The following is a 20,818-nucleotide window of genomic DNA, read 5'->3' as shown; positions in this document are numbered from 1 at the left end:
TATATCAAAGTATAGCCTGTGTTTGTGTAATTTTTCAGCTGAATTCTGAATATATTTATTCATGTGTCTAACTTCAAAAAAACTACAAGAGTGCTCTTGAAAATTAAGCACAAAACCAATCGTATTGATCTGTAAAATGTGTGCGAAATCCAGGACCTGAATACAGTTTTGTGCATAAAACTCTTGCAAAATAAAAAAAAAAAAAAAAAAAGTAGGTTTAGAGTCAATCTTTCTCACAGATTCATAGCTCTATGAATATAATATAATTTAGTATAACACTATACAAATTCACAGGAACTTTTCCTAGTCTTTCAGGTAAGCATTCTTACTTTGATCCTGTCTTGAATACTTATCTTTATTAATTAGATTCTGTTGAAGTTAATGGTTTTCATTGCTGTGTTATTTTGAACTATTATGTATCATCACTACTTCTATGAAAATTATCAATAAACAAATACTTGTTAATTAATGACCACTCATATTTTTAAAATAATATTGTAAAGATTTCATAATGGTGAAGTTGTATTGCCTAACTGTGCTAAATTTCTTTACACAAAAATAATAATTATAGAGTCTGATACATGTTCAGTAGATATAAGAAGTCACTTTGATGGTATTCAACCATTGCAAATAAGTCTATGCTATTAATTAAAACTTAATGACCTGAATCTATCTGTTATTGACAAAATGTGGCTTATAATTGCATGGGAATTTAAGTAGCATGGCTAAAATAACATTAAAAGGGCAAAACCTAGGGAGTTTGCTTACTTCCAGAATGAATAAAGAATTCATAACTGAGCTTGTCCTTTTGAATAATAACAAACCTGGTAAGTTTTCTTTTGCTTCCTAAAGTTGATCACTTTAGATAGTTTTGTAAATCAACCCTCTACAAATATTATATTTGGAATAGAATTTTGATCTGTGCATTGCATCTATAATGGAAGGTGCTTTATAAGTCAGTAATGAAATAGTCACCAGGTCATAAACTACATCTTGATTAGCTATTCAATCTAGCATATTAAGTCTTGCAGGTTTTGTCTTAACATTTGGAACATAATTCTTTTACATGTTATTATATTGTTTCTATTAGAGAACACCAGGAGACACCACTCTTGAAAACAGCTGTTTGCCACTACTATAGGTGGTAGTATAATTCTTAAGTCAGCGTTTTCCTCAGACAAAATTGTTTCCATTGGCTCCTGCATTTTCACTGTGCACCACTTTCAGGATCTGTCTCTAGGATGTGTGAGGAGCCAGACTGAGATGGCACTCAGGGCTTGTACCTGTGGCCTTCAACACACCTTAGTTCTGTAAAAAAGCACTGTCATTCCTCTCTTCCAGCTGCTCCTCTCTCACAGCAGAGACAGGGGAGCTGCTGCCAAGGCTTTCTCACAGCAGGGCAGGGCTGCAGCTTCCCAGGGAGGCTCTGCCAGCTCCATCCCCTGAGGTTTCCGAGCTGCATCCCAGAACAGCCCTGGGCAGCCTAAGCCAAAAACAGTTTGGATGCAGTGATTAACTCTTTCTTTGAGCTCTTTTCTTGGTGTCTACAAATAGAGACCAAATGGGTGCAAATGGGTTCCATTCTCTTCCATTATGGTTTATTTGGAGGTTTTAGCTTTTTGTTTGTTTATTTGTTGCAATTGTTTTTTGTCTTAAAAGTATGTATCATAATACTCCCCAAACCTTCCTGTATTTTTTCGTTCTATTTGTCCTTCAGTTTCAAATGAATGTGTAAATGAAAAACAGATTATCTTATTTATTAAAAAAATGCAAACTAGTGAAAAAATAGAAAAAATTCACCAAATAAATACATTATAATTATGAGAAAAAAATTGTGAGTCCTGAGAAGTTTTGCTGTTGTAAGCTATGAAAATAGAGATACTGAACATCTTGATTTTATTCTGGTTTTGTATGCAATTAAATTAATAATAGACGATTTATTAAAGAAACCTTAAAACTATATAAAAGAGGGTTTAGCCATGGATGTAACTATCAAGAACAAATTTTGTTATAAACAAATTAATTTTAAATTGTACATACAAATGGTTAGAAAAACCTAAGCTTCAGGAAAGTAGATTTACCAGAGCTAGGAGCAACATCTTGATTAACTTTTAACAAGACTGTCAGTACTAAAGAAATAAATACTGCTTAATTGATTGCAAAGGTTTTACCACTTTAAACCAAGTTTTCCAGTGTGAATTGCAGTCATGGTTCTTGGCCTGCAGTGACCTTTTCAGCAGTTACATCTGGACATTCAATCTTCCTGTTACAGACTTTCTGTTCAGAGTTGACTCAAACTGTTTGGAGATACTTGAGATTTAGGTGCGCATCTATTACTGGTGAAATCATTCTTGATTGTGGTACATGCCTTTTAAAATATTTCTGGTGAAATTAATGTGGAATATCAAACAGTATTTTGGGGCTAGATTCCTGTGACAGCCCCACTCTTGAGGGAAAACTGGCTGCTAGGTGTAGGTGATTCCACCTGGCTCTTGACTTATTCCCTCACCTACACATCTGGGTTTCACAAATTTAGAGCAGAGATTAGCCTGATTCATTCTTTTGATTAAAAATAAAATCTATAAAACTCCACAGGTCCTACAGAACACAAAAACCCAAGAAGGTTTGTAAAAATGTTCCTGCAAGGCCAAAACTGATGTTGTGAATTTCGGCACAAGAAACAATGAAAAGAAAAAAACTTGTAACAGTAACTAGAACAACGATCAAAAGACACCCATTAGAAGATAAACTTTTTATGCAGTCAACAGAAAAAGCTGTAAAAATGTTACAAATTTATTTTTGCTCTATTAAATATGTCCAAGAAATTGTATTATATAGGTACATTAATTTATGGTGTCTTATTTGCTATTTTTTTGCTGGTCCTCTAGAAAATATTCACTTGAAACTTTGTACCACCAATCCACTTTTATAAAATAAGGGTTTTTTCCCATTCACTTCAATAGTGAAATTAAGAAGATGATGAAAAACACACTTACATTAAACTGTTCCTTCATCTTTATTATAAACATAAAATTCTGTCATTGTTCATTGCTCTAAGAAGTCAATAGACAATTCTATTAGGTATTGGTGCATTATGCCAACATAATATAAATTATTATAGAATAATTTTAAGAGGAGACAATGCATATCTAAGGGTATATGGGAAAAATGTTATTAACATGTTAATAACTAAGCACCCTCACTGAAATTATACACAGTGTGAGTGAAAATAAAGTTACTGTAAATTATTTTATTTCCAATGTCAGCATTTTCCAGTTATCCTGTTAGAAAACATTCCCTCAAGACATTCAACAAATGGAAAAGTATCTGTACAATAGCACTACTTTATACCTGCCAGTTTTAATTCTATAATGTTTTTGTTATAACCCAACCCATACAGTGTAAGTAATTTCTTGTAAAATAAATATAAAATTAAAAAGAAAATTCTCCATTGTATAATCTAGTCAGCCATATATAAGCTTGGAAAGTTACTGAGCTTCTTATTAAAGCTCAGAAAAATATTGACCCCTAGTTTTAAGCTCCTTTCCTTAAAACATATTAGAAATTTGAGTATGAAGGAATGGTGGAGCATTCCTAATATTTTAGGAGTATTAAACATTTCCAAGTCATTAAATGAAAGTAATGAATCAAGACATGTTCTGGCATTGCTCATTAACATATCTCTGAAGCTGAGATTTATCCTGTGTTGTATGACCTGGAATAAAAATATCCTTCATAAATAATCAATGGAATAACATATGATACTGGATTGCAGATCTGCGGGTAACAGTTATTCCCAGCAAAGCATTTTTTAATTAGGTCAGAAATGAAAACTGAACCTGCTGGCCAAAGTGACCTATTTTTCCCTGTAACCACTATGGAGTTACTTTCTTTATTTGGCATGTAGTCTCAATTAATTGTTTTAATGACACAGTTAATTTTGCTTCTATCTGCATGCATATTCATGTGCTGAAAAAATGAGATGTTGGAACAGAAGAGAGGCTACTTAATCTCCTGAATGTCTGGACATTTGAAATCACTCTTATAGAAGGTAGATCCAGGAACTTTTAGCACAGAACAAGGGTCATCACTGGGCCTTTTAAAAAAAAATTCAGCATTTATTAAGTCTTTTAAATTAAAAATCCATTGTGATATTCCTTCTTAGCCCTGAGAGATAGCAGAAAAGGAGTCCTAAGGCAGCACAGTTTGTTGTTGAGCTCGAGCGGGTGAGTTGTTTTCAGATACTCTACCTATGTGTCTGACTAAGAACCACAGGAAAACAGCATCTGACATAATCACACAATTCCTTCGTGAATTACAGATTGCTTCTTGAAAGATGGCATGATAGTTCCATCCCAAAATATGCTATAGAATATTTATTAAGTTCCATACTTCATGAAGCACTCAGAACTGATAGTCTCTTCTTCCAGAGAAATAACATGGGGGGGACTTTATTTAACATTGACAAGATTTTCCTGTTAATTTTGTCATTTCTTTATCACTTCAATGAGTCACTCTTCACCTCACCAGTAGCTTTGCAAATTCTTTATCTAATATTTTGTTAAACGGATCTCACTTGGCAAAACAGATTTTTCTTTCTCTTGAAATGTGAGACGGTTTCTTTTATGTGAATGTGCAAAATACATCTGTTAAGGCTCCCAAGCAATGGGAAGGTTTTGGGGCCAAAGGCCTGTGGTCTATTTCAGTAAAAATACCATTTAGATCTGTCATTGTGCATTAACACAGGATATCCAACTCAGGATAAGCTTCAGGGCTTTCTCTAGTTCTACACCTTCAGAGTTAACATCTTGTGATTTGCCTTTATAATGGGCCAAATGAGATTAAATGTATCAGTATGCCCAGGAGCCTGCTGTCTTTGAGCAGGTGTGACCTGAGCTTCATCCTCACATGGAAAAATAAATCTGCCTCTCTGTCCAGTGGGTGCAAGAAGACTCCAAATGCAGCCTCTGTTTGGAGAGGGTCACCACAGATTTCACTGTGGAGAGATCTGTAATACCCTTTTTGAGGAGAGTCAATTTGCTCTGTATGATCATCTCTAAGGGAGAAAGACATCTGCAACTCACTTGCACTTGCAATCATATTGATACCAAAGATTTAAAAAATAAAATATAAATAATAAATGTATCATCTTTCTGAGCTATTCAAGAATTCAATGAACTCTCTCGTCTCTCTCCAGGTATTTCTGCAGGCATTCCATAAACTTATTCTTTATACAATATGCATCTCACATGATAAAAAAGCAAATTGAAATGAATTAAACATTGCAACTGAAGGAATTTGGAAGCTACTACTATTCAAAAATTCTGCCCTTCAATAAAAGGTTAAAAATTTCAGTTACTAATATAATAATGAGAATTAGTTCTGATCTGGCTCCAGTTTGAAGGAATTTGACATGACTTTATGTTATTTTAGCATATTCTCAGGCATATGAGATATATTAAATTCACACATTTTAATGTCCTTCATTTTAATTTACCTCTTTAAAAATAATATCAGTGTCACTTTCATTTTCAGAGTTTTGGACAGTTGTGCTTGTGAGGTAGAAAAAATACACTATTTTTGCATGCATATTAAAACTAAGAATGACACAAGATGATACCAAGAAGACAGAATGCAACTATTTAAAGATGCTTGTAGGAAGAAGTGTTGTCACGTTTGTATTCTTTCACTGTCACAGCCACAACAATTTTAATATATAACAAGCTCTCAGAAGGGTTATTTTACTATAAACTCATATAACCTTAATTTTGCTAATGTGGATGACTGCAATATATATGCTGATTTTGCTAAAAATATTGATTTACTTGACTTATGGCAAGGACTTTGATTTCTATAAAGGGTTTCTTTGCACCATGATGGTTTTATCATCATATAGGAAATGATTTTCAATGACATACTTGCCACAGGTGGGAACAGGCAGCATTACAATCCCTGCCAAAACTGCAATTGTTTAACTTACTGGGAGAAGAGACTTTTGCAAAATAACTTTTCCACCAAAGTGCAATGGAGCACTTAAGGACTTATTCCTGTGCCTGTGTGTTGATGCCTTCTAGAAAAGGGCTTGAGACTGATTCAGCTACAAGTAACCTAACACACAAAGGATGATTTCAGAATGATCTTCACAAAGATTTCCCGTGCAAGAGCAAGTCTGGCATAGCATCACACACATTATGCTTTCCACTACATGGCTCTTCCTTCTCTTCTTACCAACAGAAATGGACCAGCAGGTGCAGTTAAGTAATCAACAACCACCATCTCCCATCATGGATGACATGCGTCTCTAACAGAGATCAAAAAATGTGTTTTCAGTGATTTGGTAATTTTAATGTCTTTGATGAAGTCAGTGAAATGCTCATAATCTGGGTAGTGTTCCGTTTACACCACTTATACAGATGAATATAATCCTTTTTTGTAGCACCTTAGTAACACGGTAATAGAAATACAGAATTTTCTATTACTAAATTTCTCTGCTACTGCCTTATATAGTAATATTAAAAAAAAAAAAATCTGAGGCAGGAAACAAAGCATAGTTCTGTACTTGATCAATGACATTTATCAAAACTCATTAAGCAACAAGGTAGGCATATAATTGTATTTCCACACACAGATATTCAGATGCAAGCAAGAAAAAGGCTCCCTGTGAAAACCAGTTACTGAGAACCAGTTGGAAGTCTTTTATCTCCACCACCACAAGGCAGACCTGAGCTTCCAGTCCCAACAAAGACTGTGGCAAGGGCAGAGGAGACCTTTTGCCCTATAAAGATCCGGGGTGAATGGAGATGAGGGATAGAAAAGAGCATTTGGTGATGGTGATTGTCGTAGAGTGAGACTGGATCAAAATAAATACATGCCTGGCATGATAACTCAGGTTGCCTGAGTAACCTTAATTTTCAGGTGTTACATTATTTCTGTGTCCTTTAGTTGCAGCCTTAGGATTCTTTTGGCACAGTTCAGAGGCAGTGCAATAATAAGGCTTTACAAAAATAATTACCATATAGCACAGCCGAAAGAAGATGATCCCTTTTTTGTACTCTGCTAGGATATTCATGCTAAACAAGTGACAACACTAGAAACTCTGCTAGTCTCCAGCTGGTCCTATCCTTCAGGGAATGAAGCAATATTTAAATTTCTCAACTACTTTATAAATAAGAAAAAGTAGATACACATGAGTGATGTAATTAATTTTGATCTCTTAAGGATAAATAACATATTCTGTGTTTTTTAAACATTCTGCACCAAGTTCCCTGTCAGTCTTTCCTTTAGCCTGGCCTCCTATGTAGTTCCTCTCCCACTGTAGCTCCCAAATTCCTGTCAATTCTGCTGACTCCTGTCTGTTGTTTCCTGCCCATACCTTTACCTCTCTGTCTTATCCCACACAAGCCCGTATTCATCCCCCTAACATAACTGCCTCTATTCCTCTCCTGCCGGTATTCAATCTCCTGTATCTTCATTGGGAGTATTTATTTAATTTCTATTTTCTTCCCCTTTATGTTTTATTTATCACAGTTTGTCTTGCTCCTGTTCTGTCCAGTCATTTCCTTTCTCCCCTTTCTACCCTGAATCCCTTCTACATGGCAGGAGGATGCAATGCAGAGAATTAAGTACTGGGGGAATGGTGGGGAAAACCAAAGTTTGCACTCTTAAGCTTTCTTGAGGAAGAGTTTATTTTTTGAAGAATTTTAACAAAATATCTGAGGGATATATTCAGCACAGAGTATTAGAGCCACAATGGTTTATATTTGGCAGTGCAATCAGCAACTGAAAACAGAGACTTGTGATTGAAAGGTTCTGGCAACCTCACTCATTGGCATCAGAACTCTGCCACCTAATACAACATGCTGTTTATTTAACAGTTTCTGTTAAATTAAATTACTTGACTTTAATCAAGGCAGATATATTTATATCTATTTTAAATAGCCCTCCAAATGTTTCTTTTAATTCTTGCACATAAATTCTAGTATAAGGAGGCAATGCTGATGCATTTTCATGAGTATAATAAGCCTCTTACAGATTAGCCCATGTTGAATCTATCATGTTAGAGAAAAAGACAAGGAGGAATTGGTAAAACTAGAAATCAAGCTACATTTAATATGTGAAATTTTAAAAAGTACTGAGGAACTCCACAACTTATGGAGAATGATAATGAAAAAGAGGAGAGTAGTACCTTTATTTGTACAAATATTTTAATATAGGTTTTAACTTAGTCTGATTCTACTGTTATTTATCATATTTAAATCTTCTTATATTCTCCATGTAGAAGAAATAGTGATCTCAATTAAATAAGTGGAAATAAACAGAAGTAAAACTAAAATCAGACCCCCAGAAATGTAAATGAACAGCATAGAAAAAGAGAGATGATCTTTGGGACAGTGCTCTGGTTCTTATAGGAAATATCCCACCATAAGTTAATGGCAAAATGTTAATAAGTTAATAATGAAAAGTTAACAATGTTTAAGGATTTTAAAATTAGAAGGGTAAAATACTTAATATAATAATTGAGATTTCAGTGAAGGTTGAAAAATGGCACATATGTATGTATAGAAATATTTTCAAGGTTAATTATACAACCTTGCAATAAGCTTCCAAATATTTGTAGGGGTTTTTTCTTAAGTGCATAGCACAGCCCAGTATGAAATGCCTTTTCTTTACACTGTCACCAATGTTTTTTGTGTAAATGTGAAGGTTTCACAGGCTAAAAATAATAGCTCACTGTATAGATTCTTGATCTTAGAATGATTTTCACCTCAAATTTATGAGTTTTTCAATACATAAAGACTCTCATGTTTATTGTTCTTTAAACAAAGATTACAAATCAAATTAAATGCTGGAAAATGAAAAAAGAGGTAAATGAGAGCAATCATTTTCCAAAACATGTTTTTTAGTAAATTTTCTTCCACTGACCAAAAAGTCATGATGCTTGGAATTGAATTAACTTGAGGGTGAAAAACAATTGGCTGCAGGTCAGTGTGTGTTTAAAAATTGTTTTCTAATAGTGCAATACATCTTCTACTTTTGTTCCTTCTTCCCACCAAGATGACCAATACAAGACTTATGGAGGATCACATCAGTCATTTACTTCCATCTGCCTGCAAGCAGAGACCTTTAGGTTAAGAGCAACATCAGCCCAGTACCAGCCATGAGTCCCAAATTAAGCAAAGCCCCTATGCCCTGTCACGGGCTCTGCTTATTTTTCCAGGAGAAATTAGAGTACTTTCTTTATAAGTCTGCATAAAGGCCAAAGAAGAGGCATTAGTCCAGTTGATACACAGGGGAGACTGATTTAGAGTCTGCTCTATCCCATGATAAACCCTTGACTCCTGCACTACAGGAAAGACTAGATTTATTTGACGTGTTAAATGGCTTTACGTGAGCTTTTCAGGAGGACATAGCAGAGAATCTCTATCCAGATAAGACTAATAATTACAGGTAATATGTCTAATACATTAGAGAAAAAGTTATTTAAGTACATTACAAAGAATAAAATTATTCTCCATTTTTAAGTAAGGCATTACCAGGAAAATGAAAGCAACTTGCCAGAGTAGTTTTATGCTCATTTTAAATCTTTCTTGCAATTATCCTGCTTGATACTTCCATTGCTTATAGCTGATTTTCTAAAAAAATATCCAGCCTTTTCTTTTTCAAAAGGAATTATTTATCATGCTAGAGATGCATTGAATATATATCTAGGCTGATAATGAACACAGCAGTGCTGCTGCAAGCTTTCTGTCAAGCATACCTAACATCAGCAATTATTTCTACAGATGGGCTAATTCGCTGATGCTGAGGTGCTATTTCCTTATATTTTATCCCCATCCTATTTCTGTATTGTTCCAAAAGTAGCTCTCTGCCAAAGACATTAAGCTAATTAAAATAATAAAACCCCATTCAGCTGAACCAAAGACAATACTGAAAATTCTCAAGAGAAGAGGTAAATGAGCTCACTTAAAGACATTCTGCCTTACCTATCATTTTCCTTGTGCATTTTTACTTGGAATGTCATAGTCTCCCATGTAGTTCACTGAAACTTGTGATTTATAGCGTATTTCACTCTGTCCAGTCACATTGAAAAATACAGTCTTTTTTAACATTCTGGATTTTTTTTTTTCTATTAATAAAGAAAAAAGAAAAGAAAAAAAAAAAGGAAGGTATTTCCTCACAATATATGATTAATCACTTGATTAAAATCAAGCATCTTTTAACTGAAATTGTAATAGCTAATGAAAACTTAAATGGAACTTACTTAATTTGATGGCACTGTCAGAAACTATGTGAGATGCATCTGCATCTCAGGCACCCTACACAGCTTACTTTTCTGAGACACTCATCCAGCAGTCAAGAGCTGACTTCAGATTAGGCCAAATCTATCCTCTGTGTGCTGTTTCCCAAACAGCAGATGTGTTGGGAGACTCTTGTAACCCACAGACATTTTGTAAATAAATTGGAAACTTAAGTATTTTTAGCATATGTCATAGTTTAAATAACACATTGGTTGAAAATACTTAATGGAAAATAAAATCCCAATAAACTTGCAGTCAAATTTGATTTTAAGGGAATTTTTCTGGTTGAAGAAAATAAAACAGAACTCTAGTCAAATATATATACTTATTACAAAAAGATGGCTTTAGACATGAAACAATTTCCCTTTTTGTAAATTAACATAATAAGTGACGATAAAAATATCCAATATCCAGAGATGCAATACAGTCTAGGGAAATGAGATTTGCAAAAAAGCAAGAGAACAAAATCCAAATAAATTCTTTCTCACTTGTTTGAACAGCCATTTTTCCCAACACCCACAAGGATATCCTTTTATATTTTTTTTTCAGAAGCAAAAATGGAATGGTTGGGATACAAGAAAATATCACACTTCACTTTGCTTTCTCATCCACAAATAATTAAAGATATGGCACTAAGCTGCACTAATAAAGGGGTAAAAATCGCATTTTAATGGATAGGCTTTAGGCTACCTTAACAACAGCCAGTGAGGCAAAAATCTCTCAAAATAATCACCTCAGCTAACAGTCTTTTTATTATATAAGCCGTATGACCTTAGTAGATAGTGAGACTGGATGCTCAGAGAGCACAAATACAGTTTATTGGCAAAGCAGCAATGAAACGTGATAATCAGAGAATAAGAATGAAAGATGTAAAGTAGACTAAGTCTTACAGATATATCAACAGAAGATGGAAATGTTATTTTCTGAAGAATCAAATAAAATCAAAGCAAAATAATATATTAATGATTTGAAAGAAAAAGTCTATTTTAAGAAGAGATGAAGATAGAATATAAAACACAATAATTGGGGGAATGATTGTTATAATACAATATGTATATGATTATATAAATAATTATCATTTCTGTCAGATAAAATCTCTCTTGAAGACCTGAACTGTGCTGTGCTATATTCTGCTTGGACAGGTGCACTCTGTCCTGGGTAAGAAACTGGCTGAGTGGACAGTCCTGGTAGTGAAGGGAATTACACCCAGCTGGCTGCCAGTTACAAGTGGTGTTCCCAAGGCTCAGTCTCAGCATCAGTTTTATTTAATATCTTTATTGATGACCTGGATGTGGGGATTGAGATCACCCTCTGTCAGCTTACAGATTGAGTGGAAAGCTTGTGCTGCTGGAGGATCATAAAGCTCAGCAGAGGGATCTGGACAGGCTGGATCAATGAGCTGAGACCAGTCAATCATACCAGGTCTAACAGGCCAAAGTTCCAGGTTCTGCACTTGGAACGCAATGACTCCATGCTGTGCTACAGGCTTAGGGAAGAATTTCCAGAAAGCTGCCTGGAGGAAAAGGACCTGGGGATGCTGGTCAACAGCAGCTGAACCTAATAAGTCAGCATGTGCCCAGGTGGCTGAGAAGGCCAATGGCATCCTGGCCTGCATCAGCAATAGTGTGGCCAGCAGGACCAGGGCAACGATTGTCCCCATGCACTGGTGAGGCCACACCTTGAGTATTTTGTCCAGTTCTAGAGCCCTCACTACAAAAAAACATTGAGGTGCTGGAGGGTGTCCAGAGAAGTGTAATGAAGCTGGCAAGTTTCCCTTTATCAGCTTAGCTGAAATAGTTGATACCTAAACTTCCTTGTTTTCCTTCTGTCATGATTTGAGCCCAGCTGACAACTAAGTAGCATGTAGCTGTTTGTTCACTCCCCCCATCCCTGGTGGGATGGGGAGGAGAATCTCCAAAAAATAAGTAAAACTCATGGGTTACGATAAGGATAACTTAATAGTTGGAACAAATTAAAGAGAAATTAATAATTATAATAACAATAATAATATAATTCTAATTAAAAGGAGAGTGAGTGAGATAAAACACAAGAAAAACAAGTGTTGCACAATACAATTCCTCACCACCTGCTGATCAATGCTCAGTGTCCAAGCAGAGAATAATCTCCTTCCTCCCAACCCATGGTTTATATACCAAGCCTGATGTTCTATGGTATGAAATACTCCTTTGGCCAGCTTAGGTCAGCTGTCTTGGTTGTTCCCCCTTCCAGCTTTGGGTACTCTCCCTCACTGACAGAACATGAGGCACCAGAAAGTCTTTGACTTAGTGTAAGCACTGCACAGCAACAACCAAAACATCAGTGTATTATCAACATATTATTCCCAACCTAAATCCAAAATACAGCACTGTACTTACTGGCAACTAAGAAGAAAATTAATCTATCCTAGCCTATAGCAGGATAGCTTCCACGGATCTGCTGGCATGGGTTTTGTTTGTTTGTTTGTTTTTTCCCTGTAGTGACTTGAAAAATATAGCAGATAAACTCAACAGCAAACAAAAATATAATCACCAGTATTATTTTTAGTATTTGACATGCAGATTTTTATATCAGTGGTTTATTAACTCTCTGCAAGTGGATTTAGAGTGTGCTTCTACAGGAGGAGATACAGGTGATAGTAAATATTCTGCTAACACTTTTCCATGCCTGAAAAGGAGTGGACGAGTGTTTGGTTAATAGTGCCAGCTCCCAGGGAAGCTGTGGATATGGACTGCATACGAAGTACTAATTTTTTTCAGAGCCAATGAGAAAGCTGGCTTTTAACCGGACTAAATTAGCTCTTTCATGGGAGAGCAACAAACCAGAGCAAATTGCTCAACAGTACCCCTCTTAAAATGTCAAAAGTATTTTGTCAAGCAGAATCATTATTTATATCATACAGAGTTCCTGCATCTGTTTTTACTCTTATGGCCCAAACCAGAAATATTCACAGAGAGCATCACCTGCAAAGAAATACAGATAAATGGTGCAGTTCACCAAGCAGAACATCATGCCATCAGACATATTTTTCAGAGCTCTTGGTTTTACTTGTTTCAGATTTCTTGCTATCTGTTAAAAATTAAAGTCTAGAGAACTATTGAATCTTTTCTGTGGAGGTAGAAATTTTCTTCAGTTTTATCTAAGACAGTGCAATAGTCAGGAGAAATCATTATTATAAATCCATGGAGTAGTCTATCTTTTCAGATATTCTCCCTATTTCTAAATCTGCTTTCATTTTGCATGAGGACACTTTCACATTTCAAATAAGATTAAATGTTGGAGGAGAGGGGAGGAAGTGCTTTTCTTTTCCTGTTTTTCTATTTAGGTCTGATTTTTGCTTGTGTAAATCAACATAATTATACTGATTTCAACAGAACTTCAGTAATTACCCTGTTTGAAAACATAAACCTTTCTGAAAACAAAAAAAATTTCCATAGTTAACCCCATTATCTAGGAAATCTGGATGCTTTAATTTTGTGTTTACTGTACAATTTGTCTAGGTGGATATATCACCTTGATTTTATTACTTTATCTGTCCATCATGCTCTCATATCTCTTGATCTTCCGTGATGCTGAGAAATGTTGCAGTAAATGTCTGATAAAATGTTCCAAAATCCTTGATCACAATCAGCTCCTGAGTTGTCTAATTAGCATTCTATTTCCACCAGGGCTGGGCAGTGCAATGGAGGTGGCAGGAGGAGGCATTAGTAGAGGTCTCATTAGTCCCCATTTCCTCATTCGTCCCCAGATGTAATGCTGGCAATCAGTCCTGTGAACAACTGTGCTGTACTCAGGCCTTCCTTATGGTGCTCCTGTCAGGCATAATTAATCAGCCCTTTTATTGATTGCATCTTGTATATTGGCTTTTAGACCAGGAAAAATGCAGTGAATAAACATCTCTCCTGAATTTTGCCCTGCACCAGGACTTCATTGCCTGATCCAACACAAAGAGCATTCCCACTGCCTTACAAAGGTAAGTTATTCTAGATGTTAAGCGTATCATGCTTCCAAAGCTGTCAGGCTGATCTCCCACCCCCACCTTGCAACTGCAGGGCTGTACATGCCCTACTCAGAGAGAGCCCTCTCTCCTGTGTCAAGCTATAAAAAAGGAAATAGTAACAGGATTGATATTAAAACTTACCACTAGTTGCCTTCTGACAAAAAGGGACCACTTATGAGAACTTATTTCATCCCAGTTCGAGATTTATTTTAAAAACAATTCTTGGATAGTAAAATATCCAAGTTTATCCTGAGTTTTCTTCTGGTCTTAAAGCTAGCTACTTTTATATTCTGAAATCCATGTTTACACATCTTGTCCTACAATTTGATGTGCTTTGAAAAGTACTCCATCCTGATGAAGCTCTTAGCCTGTAGTCATCTTAATCGGATATCTAGTTTTTACAAGTAATCTTACTATTGACACATTTACCTATGTTTTCCACAAGCATAAATTTCATGGCATAATTCTGACTATACTACAATATTTCTGTCTAATATACTACAATATTAACTGTCTCTGCCTTCTACAACTATTCCACAGCATGCCCTTTTACTGAGAATTGGGGGCAGGGAGGGGAGTGTTGTGGATGGTTATTGTTTGGTTTGTTTTGAGGTGTTGGTGGGCACGGCAGTGGAAGTGCAAAATTTAAAAGGGAAGTGATTTATCATGCTGGATCTGTTGTCTGTGGTGCAAGACAAGGCAAGAGGAATGAGAAGACAAGAAGCAGACCTTTTACTTTTAGATTGGTTCTTAAGGCATAATGGTTTACTTGAATGAAGATGAGAGAAGATGAAGGGGAAATAGTGAATGGTCAAAGGATGTCATGAAGAAGCAGAAAAAGAAGAATCACACATCTCAGCCTGATAGTAGAGACTATGTCTAAACACTTAAGATATTCTGTTCTTTTTCTTTTTGGTCTGTCATAGATTGCTTGTTCAAACAGATTGCTGGAGTATGATTTAAGAAAGGAAAAAAAACATTTAAAAATCACATAACATGTGATTTTAACTAATCACATGCCTTTAACTAATTACAGGCATGCCTCAACTGCAATCTTAACTGATAAATATAATCTCATAAACCCTTGCTCATGAATGTGATGCTATACTTAGTGGTTGAAAATTGTACACATTTTAAAGCATCAGCCAAATCAAAAATTTCTTAAACATGGTGGATAGAGTCGATGACCAGCCTTAACTCTACTTCTACTCATAATGCTCATGCCACATGCCCTTGTGGCACATATATCCTCACTTCATACCAAAATCAGTATCCTTTGGCTGCCTGGTACCCACCTTAGGGATGAAGTGTAAGGCATTGTACCTTGCTGTGCACCCAAACTCCACTTTCCTAATTTTTCAGGTTTCTGTTTTCATAAACTGCATATTCAGAAAGATATAATGTAATGCTATTATCCTCTGTATGAGGGCACAAATTACCTTCATCAGTCATGTGGTGGGGTGAAAATTTGCTTCAGCCTCTCAACCCAGATTCCCAATGCTTCTGCTCATGTTCATGGAATACAGCAGGGGAAGGCATAGCTGTCTGCAGTGCTTCACTGGGTTAGTGCCACCATCACAATGTTAAAGGCCAGGTGTCACATGGTGAGTGATACTCCTGGGTCCTTCCCAGAGCTCCCCTGCTTAATCTTGGGAGAACAGTCACGAGTGACAATTTCTGATATTAAAGAACCGGTCCAAGACAGATGTAAAAAGAACAAGTCTGGCAAACAGGCTCACAGGCAAAATGGAACATGTTCCCTATCCCCACTGCATGTGAAGAGCCTACCTAAAAGGATATACACACAGTAATGATGTTCCCAGTTAGCATAATTTGTCACTGAACAGTTCTCAAAGAAAAAGCTTATTTTCCTTTTAAATTCCTAAATTAAAAATTAAGCTGACTTGTACTCTGTTTTAAAGATTTAAATAAAATGTTGTTATACAGAATTCTATATTATAGAACGTTATATGAGGACTTACAGGTAGCAATCAAATTTTTCATTTGAATTGTCACTCAATATTATAACAGGATAATAATAACAAGCTACTATAGAGTCCATCACAGGTAAGGATATGGACCTCTAAGGCAATAGCCTTTGTTTTTAAAAGACTATTCTTTTGTTCAGATGTAAAAATTTCTATAGGTAAAAATAAGACAAGAAATTATTGTTTCTTATTGGCTAGAATCCCTAATACACAGGTTCACTAATGTCTAACTATACACTGTAATTAAACTGTCAAAGTTTTTCTATTAAATAATTAAAGAATGTAACAAACTCAGTGTTAATAAATTGGGTGTATCGTGTCTCTTCCTGGACAATTTGACTGTAGAACCATGTTTCCAATTTCTCATACTCAATGAACTGGGTTTACTTCCCATCCAGTTATCAGATGAATTAATATTAATAGTCAGCGCAGATGATAAACTACTTACACATATATGTTATTATGACTCCACAGCTATTGTGAGTCATTACGATAATCTGGCAACACTTCTGACCTGTTCCAAGTATTAGCATTAAAGGTTCAATAGAAATCACATTTATCAGTAGATCCAGTGTTTTTTTAGTTCAACATATCACCATATTATGTTAACTGAAAATATATGAGCAGTCTGAGTCAAAAAATTATAGCTGCTTTTGCACAGAGTGAAACAGAAATTATGGAAATATGATCACAAAGTCAATGCTTTGAGAGCAATTTTTGATTTCTAAAGTAGTTATTATCATTTTTCTATGATACATCTTGCAGAGCCTAGCTGCTTTTCATGAACTGAGAGGTCTAAGAGGAAGTAATGATACTGTAAAAAAACAATTAAAAAAAACCCAAAACAAAAACAACAAACCACAAAAATAAGTCCCATGTTTAAATCCACAGATTACAAACTGCATTTTATCTATTAAAAAAATTAAGATGGTCATTTCATCTAAAAGCATTTAACAGGTCCTGATGGATATTTTTCCGCTCTACATGCTATTTTCTGGAGTTAATTATGCCAAACGCCAGAGGAAGACAACTAGTGACAGGACAAGAGGATATAGTCTTAAGCCTGGGGAGGTTTAAGCTTAAAATTAGAAAGAATTTCTTTGCAGAAAGGGTGATTAGACATTGGAATGGGCTTCCCAGGGAGGTGGTGGAGTCACTGTCTCTGGAGGTGTTTAAGGAAAGACTGCTGTGGCGCTGAGGGCCATGGTCTAGTTGATATTGTGGTGTTCAGTCATAAGTTGGACTCAATGATCTCAGAGGTCTTTTACAACCTAATTGATTCTGTGAAGGAGTGGAACCACAGATGTGCTCTTGGGAACAACCTCATGCCCTGGATCTCCTGCTAAGCGGGCACATTCAGCCTGGGTGGTGACTGCTGTAGTATCAGTTCCTGAGCCGACTTGAGTGGCAGCTCTTGCTGCCTGGTTTGTGTTTAAACAGCCTGTCCTGCCAGCACCCCGTCTGCTGCTGCCTGCTTAGGCACTATGTGCCTTCCCAGGGCCACTTTCGCTGGAACAGGATTTTGCTGCCATAGTACAACGCTGTTCACAGCATTGAACACTCACACAGAGTGCCAAGGAGAGTCTGAGTAGCTGGTGTGAGTCTGCTTTTGTGGCAGCCCTGAGTGATGATTTAAGACTCCAGGCCATACATTGTTACACGAGCTTCTATGGGACACAGAGCAGTTGCAGTTTCTGTTGTTCTCACCAGAAGTTCTCAAAGCAGCACATTTAATAAAATTTCAGCAAACACAGAACTCTGCTTCTGTCCTTGAACTACTTAATCAATACACCGGACCTACAATGCCAAAAGTAAACATATATATTGGAAACATACCGCAAATTACTGATTAGTTAATAACAGCAACGTCTATCTATTAAGATGAAAAACTGAAAAACAGCTCACCATCTCTGATTTGTATAACCAAAAAGTTAAAATTAGTATAGAAGACTTCTCCATTTTAAACTCTGCATTTCTTTGCCCAGATCAAGGAAATATTAGGATTTACATAGACTCCACAAAGAGGTTTCGCAGTATCTTACAGTGCTCAGGGATTTAATAAAGCTATTTCTGCAGACTCTCTGGAGGATTCTAATTAATTAATTAACTTAAATAATAATGAAGACTTTTAAGTGAAGACTTTTAGAGAGAACACACACTCTGGTTAATTTCTTTGCATAAATTTGCCAATCTGCAAGAAATCCTGCTGAAAGCAGTTCTTGGAAAAGATCGGCATTGATAATGATACCTTATTTTGCCAGCTTGAACTGATCTGAAGTTTGAGATCTGCCCATCGCCTGACTTTAGCCTGTGTGAGCATAAAAGAGCCATCTTACCTCCTGGCTTGTTTCTGCTACCTTCATTCAAATTTAGGTATGCCTGAAATCTTAACACCTAACAGGATGAAAGAAAGTAAATTTTCCAGCATTGTCCTGGAAGTCAAACATGTTGTGCCAGCACCAATATTATCAGCACACAAATTAGTTTTGAACCAAAGCAACAGCTAAGCTCAGCTTAGCGTCATGCTAGAGAAAATGCCCCACTTAACTGGTCTTCTAACATAATCAGTCCAGTTGCAGAAAAGGTGCCCATGCCAAGCACTTTCAGCTTCCTGAGATCAAAAGATCATGATATGCTTTAGGCAGTATTTTATGCTTCCCCTTATGTACTCATGATATCAAAATGTTTACATATATAAATATGCATTATTGTAATTGATTAAGCTACAATAGTACAAAAACATTGGTGGGAAAATTAGATCTCAAGCAGAGTTGTAAAGATCCATGATATATTCTTAACATATCAAGATGTAATTTGATTATTTTTATGATGTCTCCCTATGTAGGACTTAAGAAAACATTATCTTTTTATTTTCTGAAGAATTCTGAAATACATGTAAAATGTTTTGAAAATATGAAACTGTATTACGCTAATCACTAATATTATTATATTAATATAATACTAATTAATGCATTTGGGAGATACACACACACACACACACACACACACACACATATATATATATATATATATATCTCCGTTCCTTGCACAGGATTTCTAGTATTATTACTTGCATTTTAATATAAATGTTATAATAGATTGCATTATACTTACCCAACAAGATTAATTTATGAAACCATATTGTGGTTGATGATGGCAGCTGAACCCCTCAATGGAATTAATTAAAGGATAATCTCCATTGCTTTGCAGAATACAAACCAATAAATGGCTGCTGAGATTAATAGCTGGAGCGGAGCTAAAGTGTTTAAGGAATTTCAAACCCCATTTATTACACACCCTACAAAGCAGGAGAGATTATAACTGTACAGCAAACTAGAACATTAAAAAATCCAAAAACAAAACGAAAAAGGAGGCCCATACAAGGAAAACAACATTTCCTTCCCTTGTGAATATTTGAAAATGATGCTTCTTTGTTCAACACTTTTGTGTCATAGAGATGAACTTGGCTAGAATTAAAAAGAATGAAGCTAAAAATATGTGCCAGGTCTTTTAGTTGTTAATCTAAAACAAGGAATACACAGGGAAAACATTCCAAGCAAATTAGATCAGGACATTGCTTACAAAAATATAAGTAGATTTTTTAAAAAGAATTTGTTTGAGAAAGTTTAAACTTTAATATTCAAGTCAACATCTGAAACAGAAACTGGAAAATTATAGGGCTTGCAAGGCTTTTGGCAAATGTTTTCTTTAGAGCAGAAATTACAGTATCCTTTGTATGAAATTGCTTCTGTATTTTCACATGGTACCTTTAGCTGACAGAAATGAGATTCATGTGATGTTCAGGTCTCATGGCTTTGGTAGGAACAAACAGTTTACAGGTGTGTGTTGCAGCAGAAAGGATGTTGTGCTTTGAAACTTTGAAAAAGTGACAATTTTTCAATGTCATTTTCAAAGAAGTTGTATAAACCCTCTTTGGCAACAATCATTTTATTCTGATTTTTATTAAGTGAATTGAACAGCCGCTTCAAGTACCAAAGACTGTTACTTTGTCTCATTCCTTCTGCATCAAATAATATCCTTAGCTTTGATTTCTTCCTGAATATAAATAACTCTAATAAACACTCCCTATAAGCATTTTAATTCTTCTTTTTGTTTATTTCCTCCACAAAAATGACTGGCAAATTCAGAAATTTCTGTCTTAAAAGGGGATTTCATTCTTTCTTCCTTGTCTATAGAATATTAATGAATATTAAAATTAAAAAGGTATGAAGTGTGGATTAAACTTGCCCTACCCACTGCACACCTTTAAATACGATAAGGGTTCAGCTTGCTAGATAGAAGACATTAGTTGTCACCTGAAGACAAAGAAGCTTGTTTCACAATAAAAAACTTATTTAAAAGAAAGGAATAATAACAAAAAGATGTACATGCCTCACTGTCTGGTCTGCTAACAATGCTCCGGTCTCACATCTGCCTGAGAAACCTGCCCCAAGAGCAGCTCTCAATTATCTGAGTGAGACAGAAAGGGAAGGAAACAGAAATCTGCCAGGATGTGTGGTCACTTGATCATTCCT

General features: G+C 35.6%; 1 long non-coding RNA gene across 1 annotated transcript in view; it reads left to right on the top strand.

Annotated features, from left to right (window-relative positions):
- The first annotated feature begins 201 nt into the window (after positions 1 to 201).
- The window catches only part of LOC131576190 (uncharacterized), a 37,110-nt gene continuing 16,493 nt past the window's right edge, over positions 202 to 20,818 (top strand). The window contains exons 1-2 of the long non-coding RNA XR_009276933.1: positions 202 to 315; positions 14,166 to 14,268. This is a non-coding gene — a long non-coding RNA (uncharacterized LOC131576190). The remainder of the gene's footprint in view (positions 316 to 14,165; positions 14,269 to 20,818) is intronic.

This window comes from Poecile atricapillus, chromosome 2, assembly GCF_030490865.1.
Source record: "Poecile atricapillus isolate bPoeAtr1 chromosome 2, bPoeAtr1.hap1, whole genome shotgun sequence".
Taxonomy (NCBI): domain Eukaryota; kingdom Metazoa; phylum Chordata; class Aves; order Passeriformes; family Paridae; genus Poecile; species Poecile atricapillus.
The sequence above is the reverse complement of the archived record's forward strand: the minus strand, read 5'-3'. Positions and strand labels throughout refer to the sequence as shown.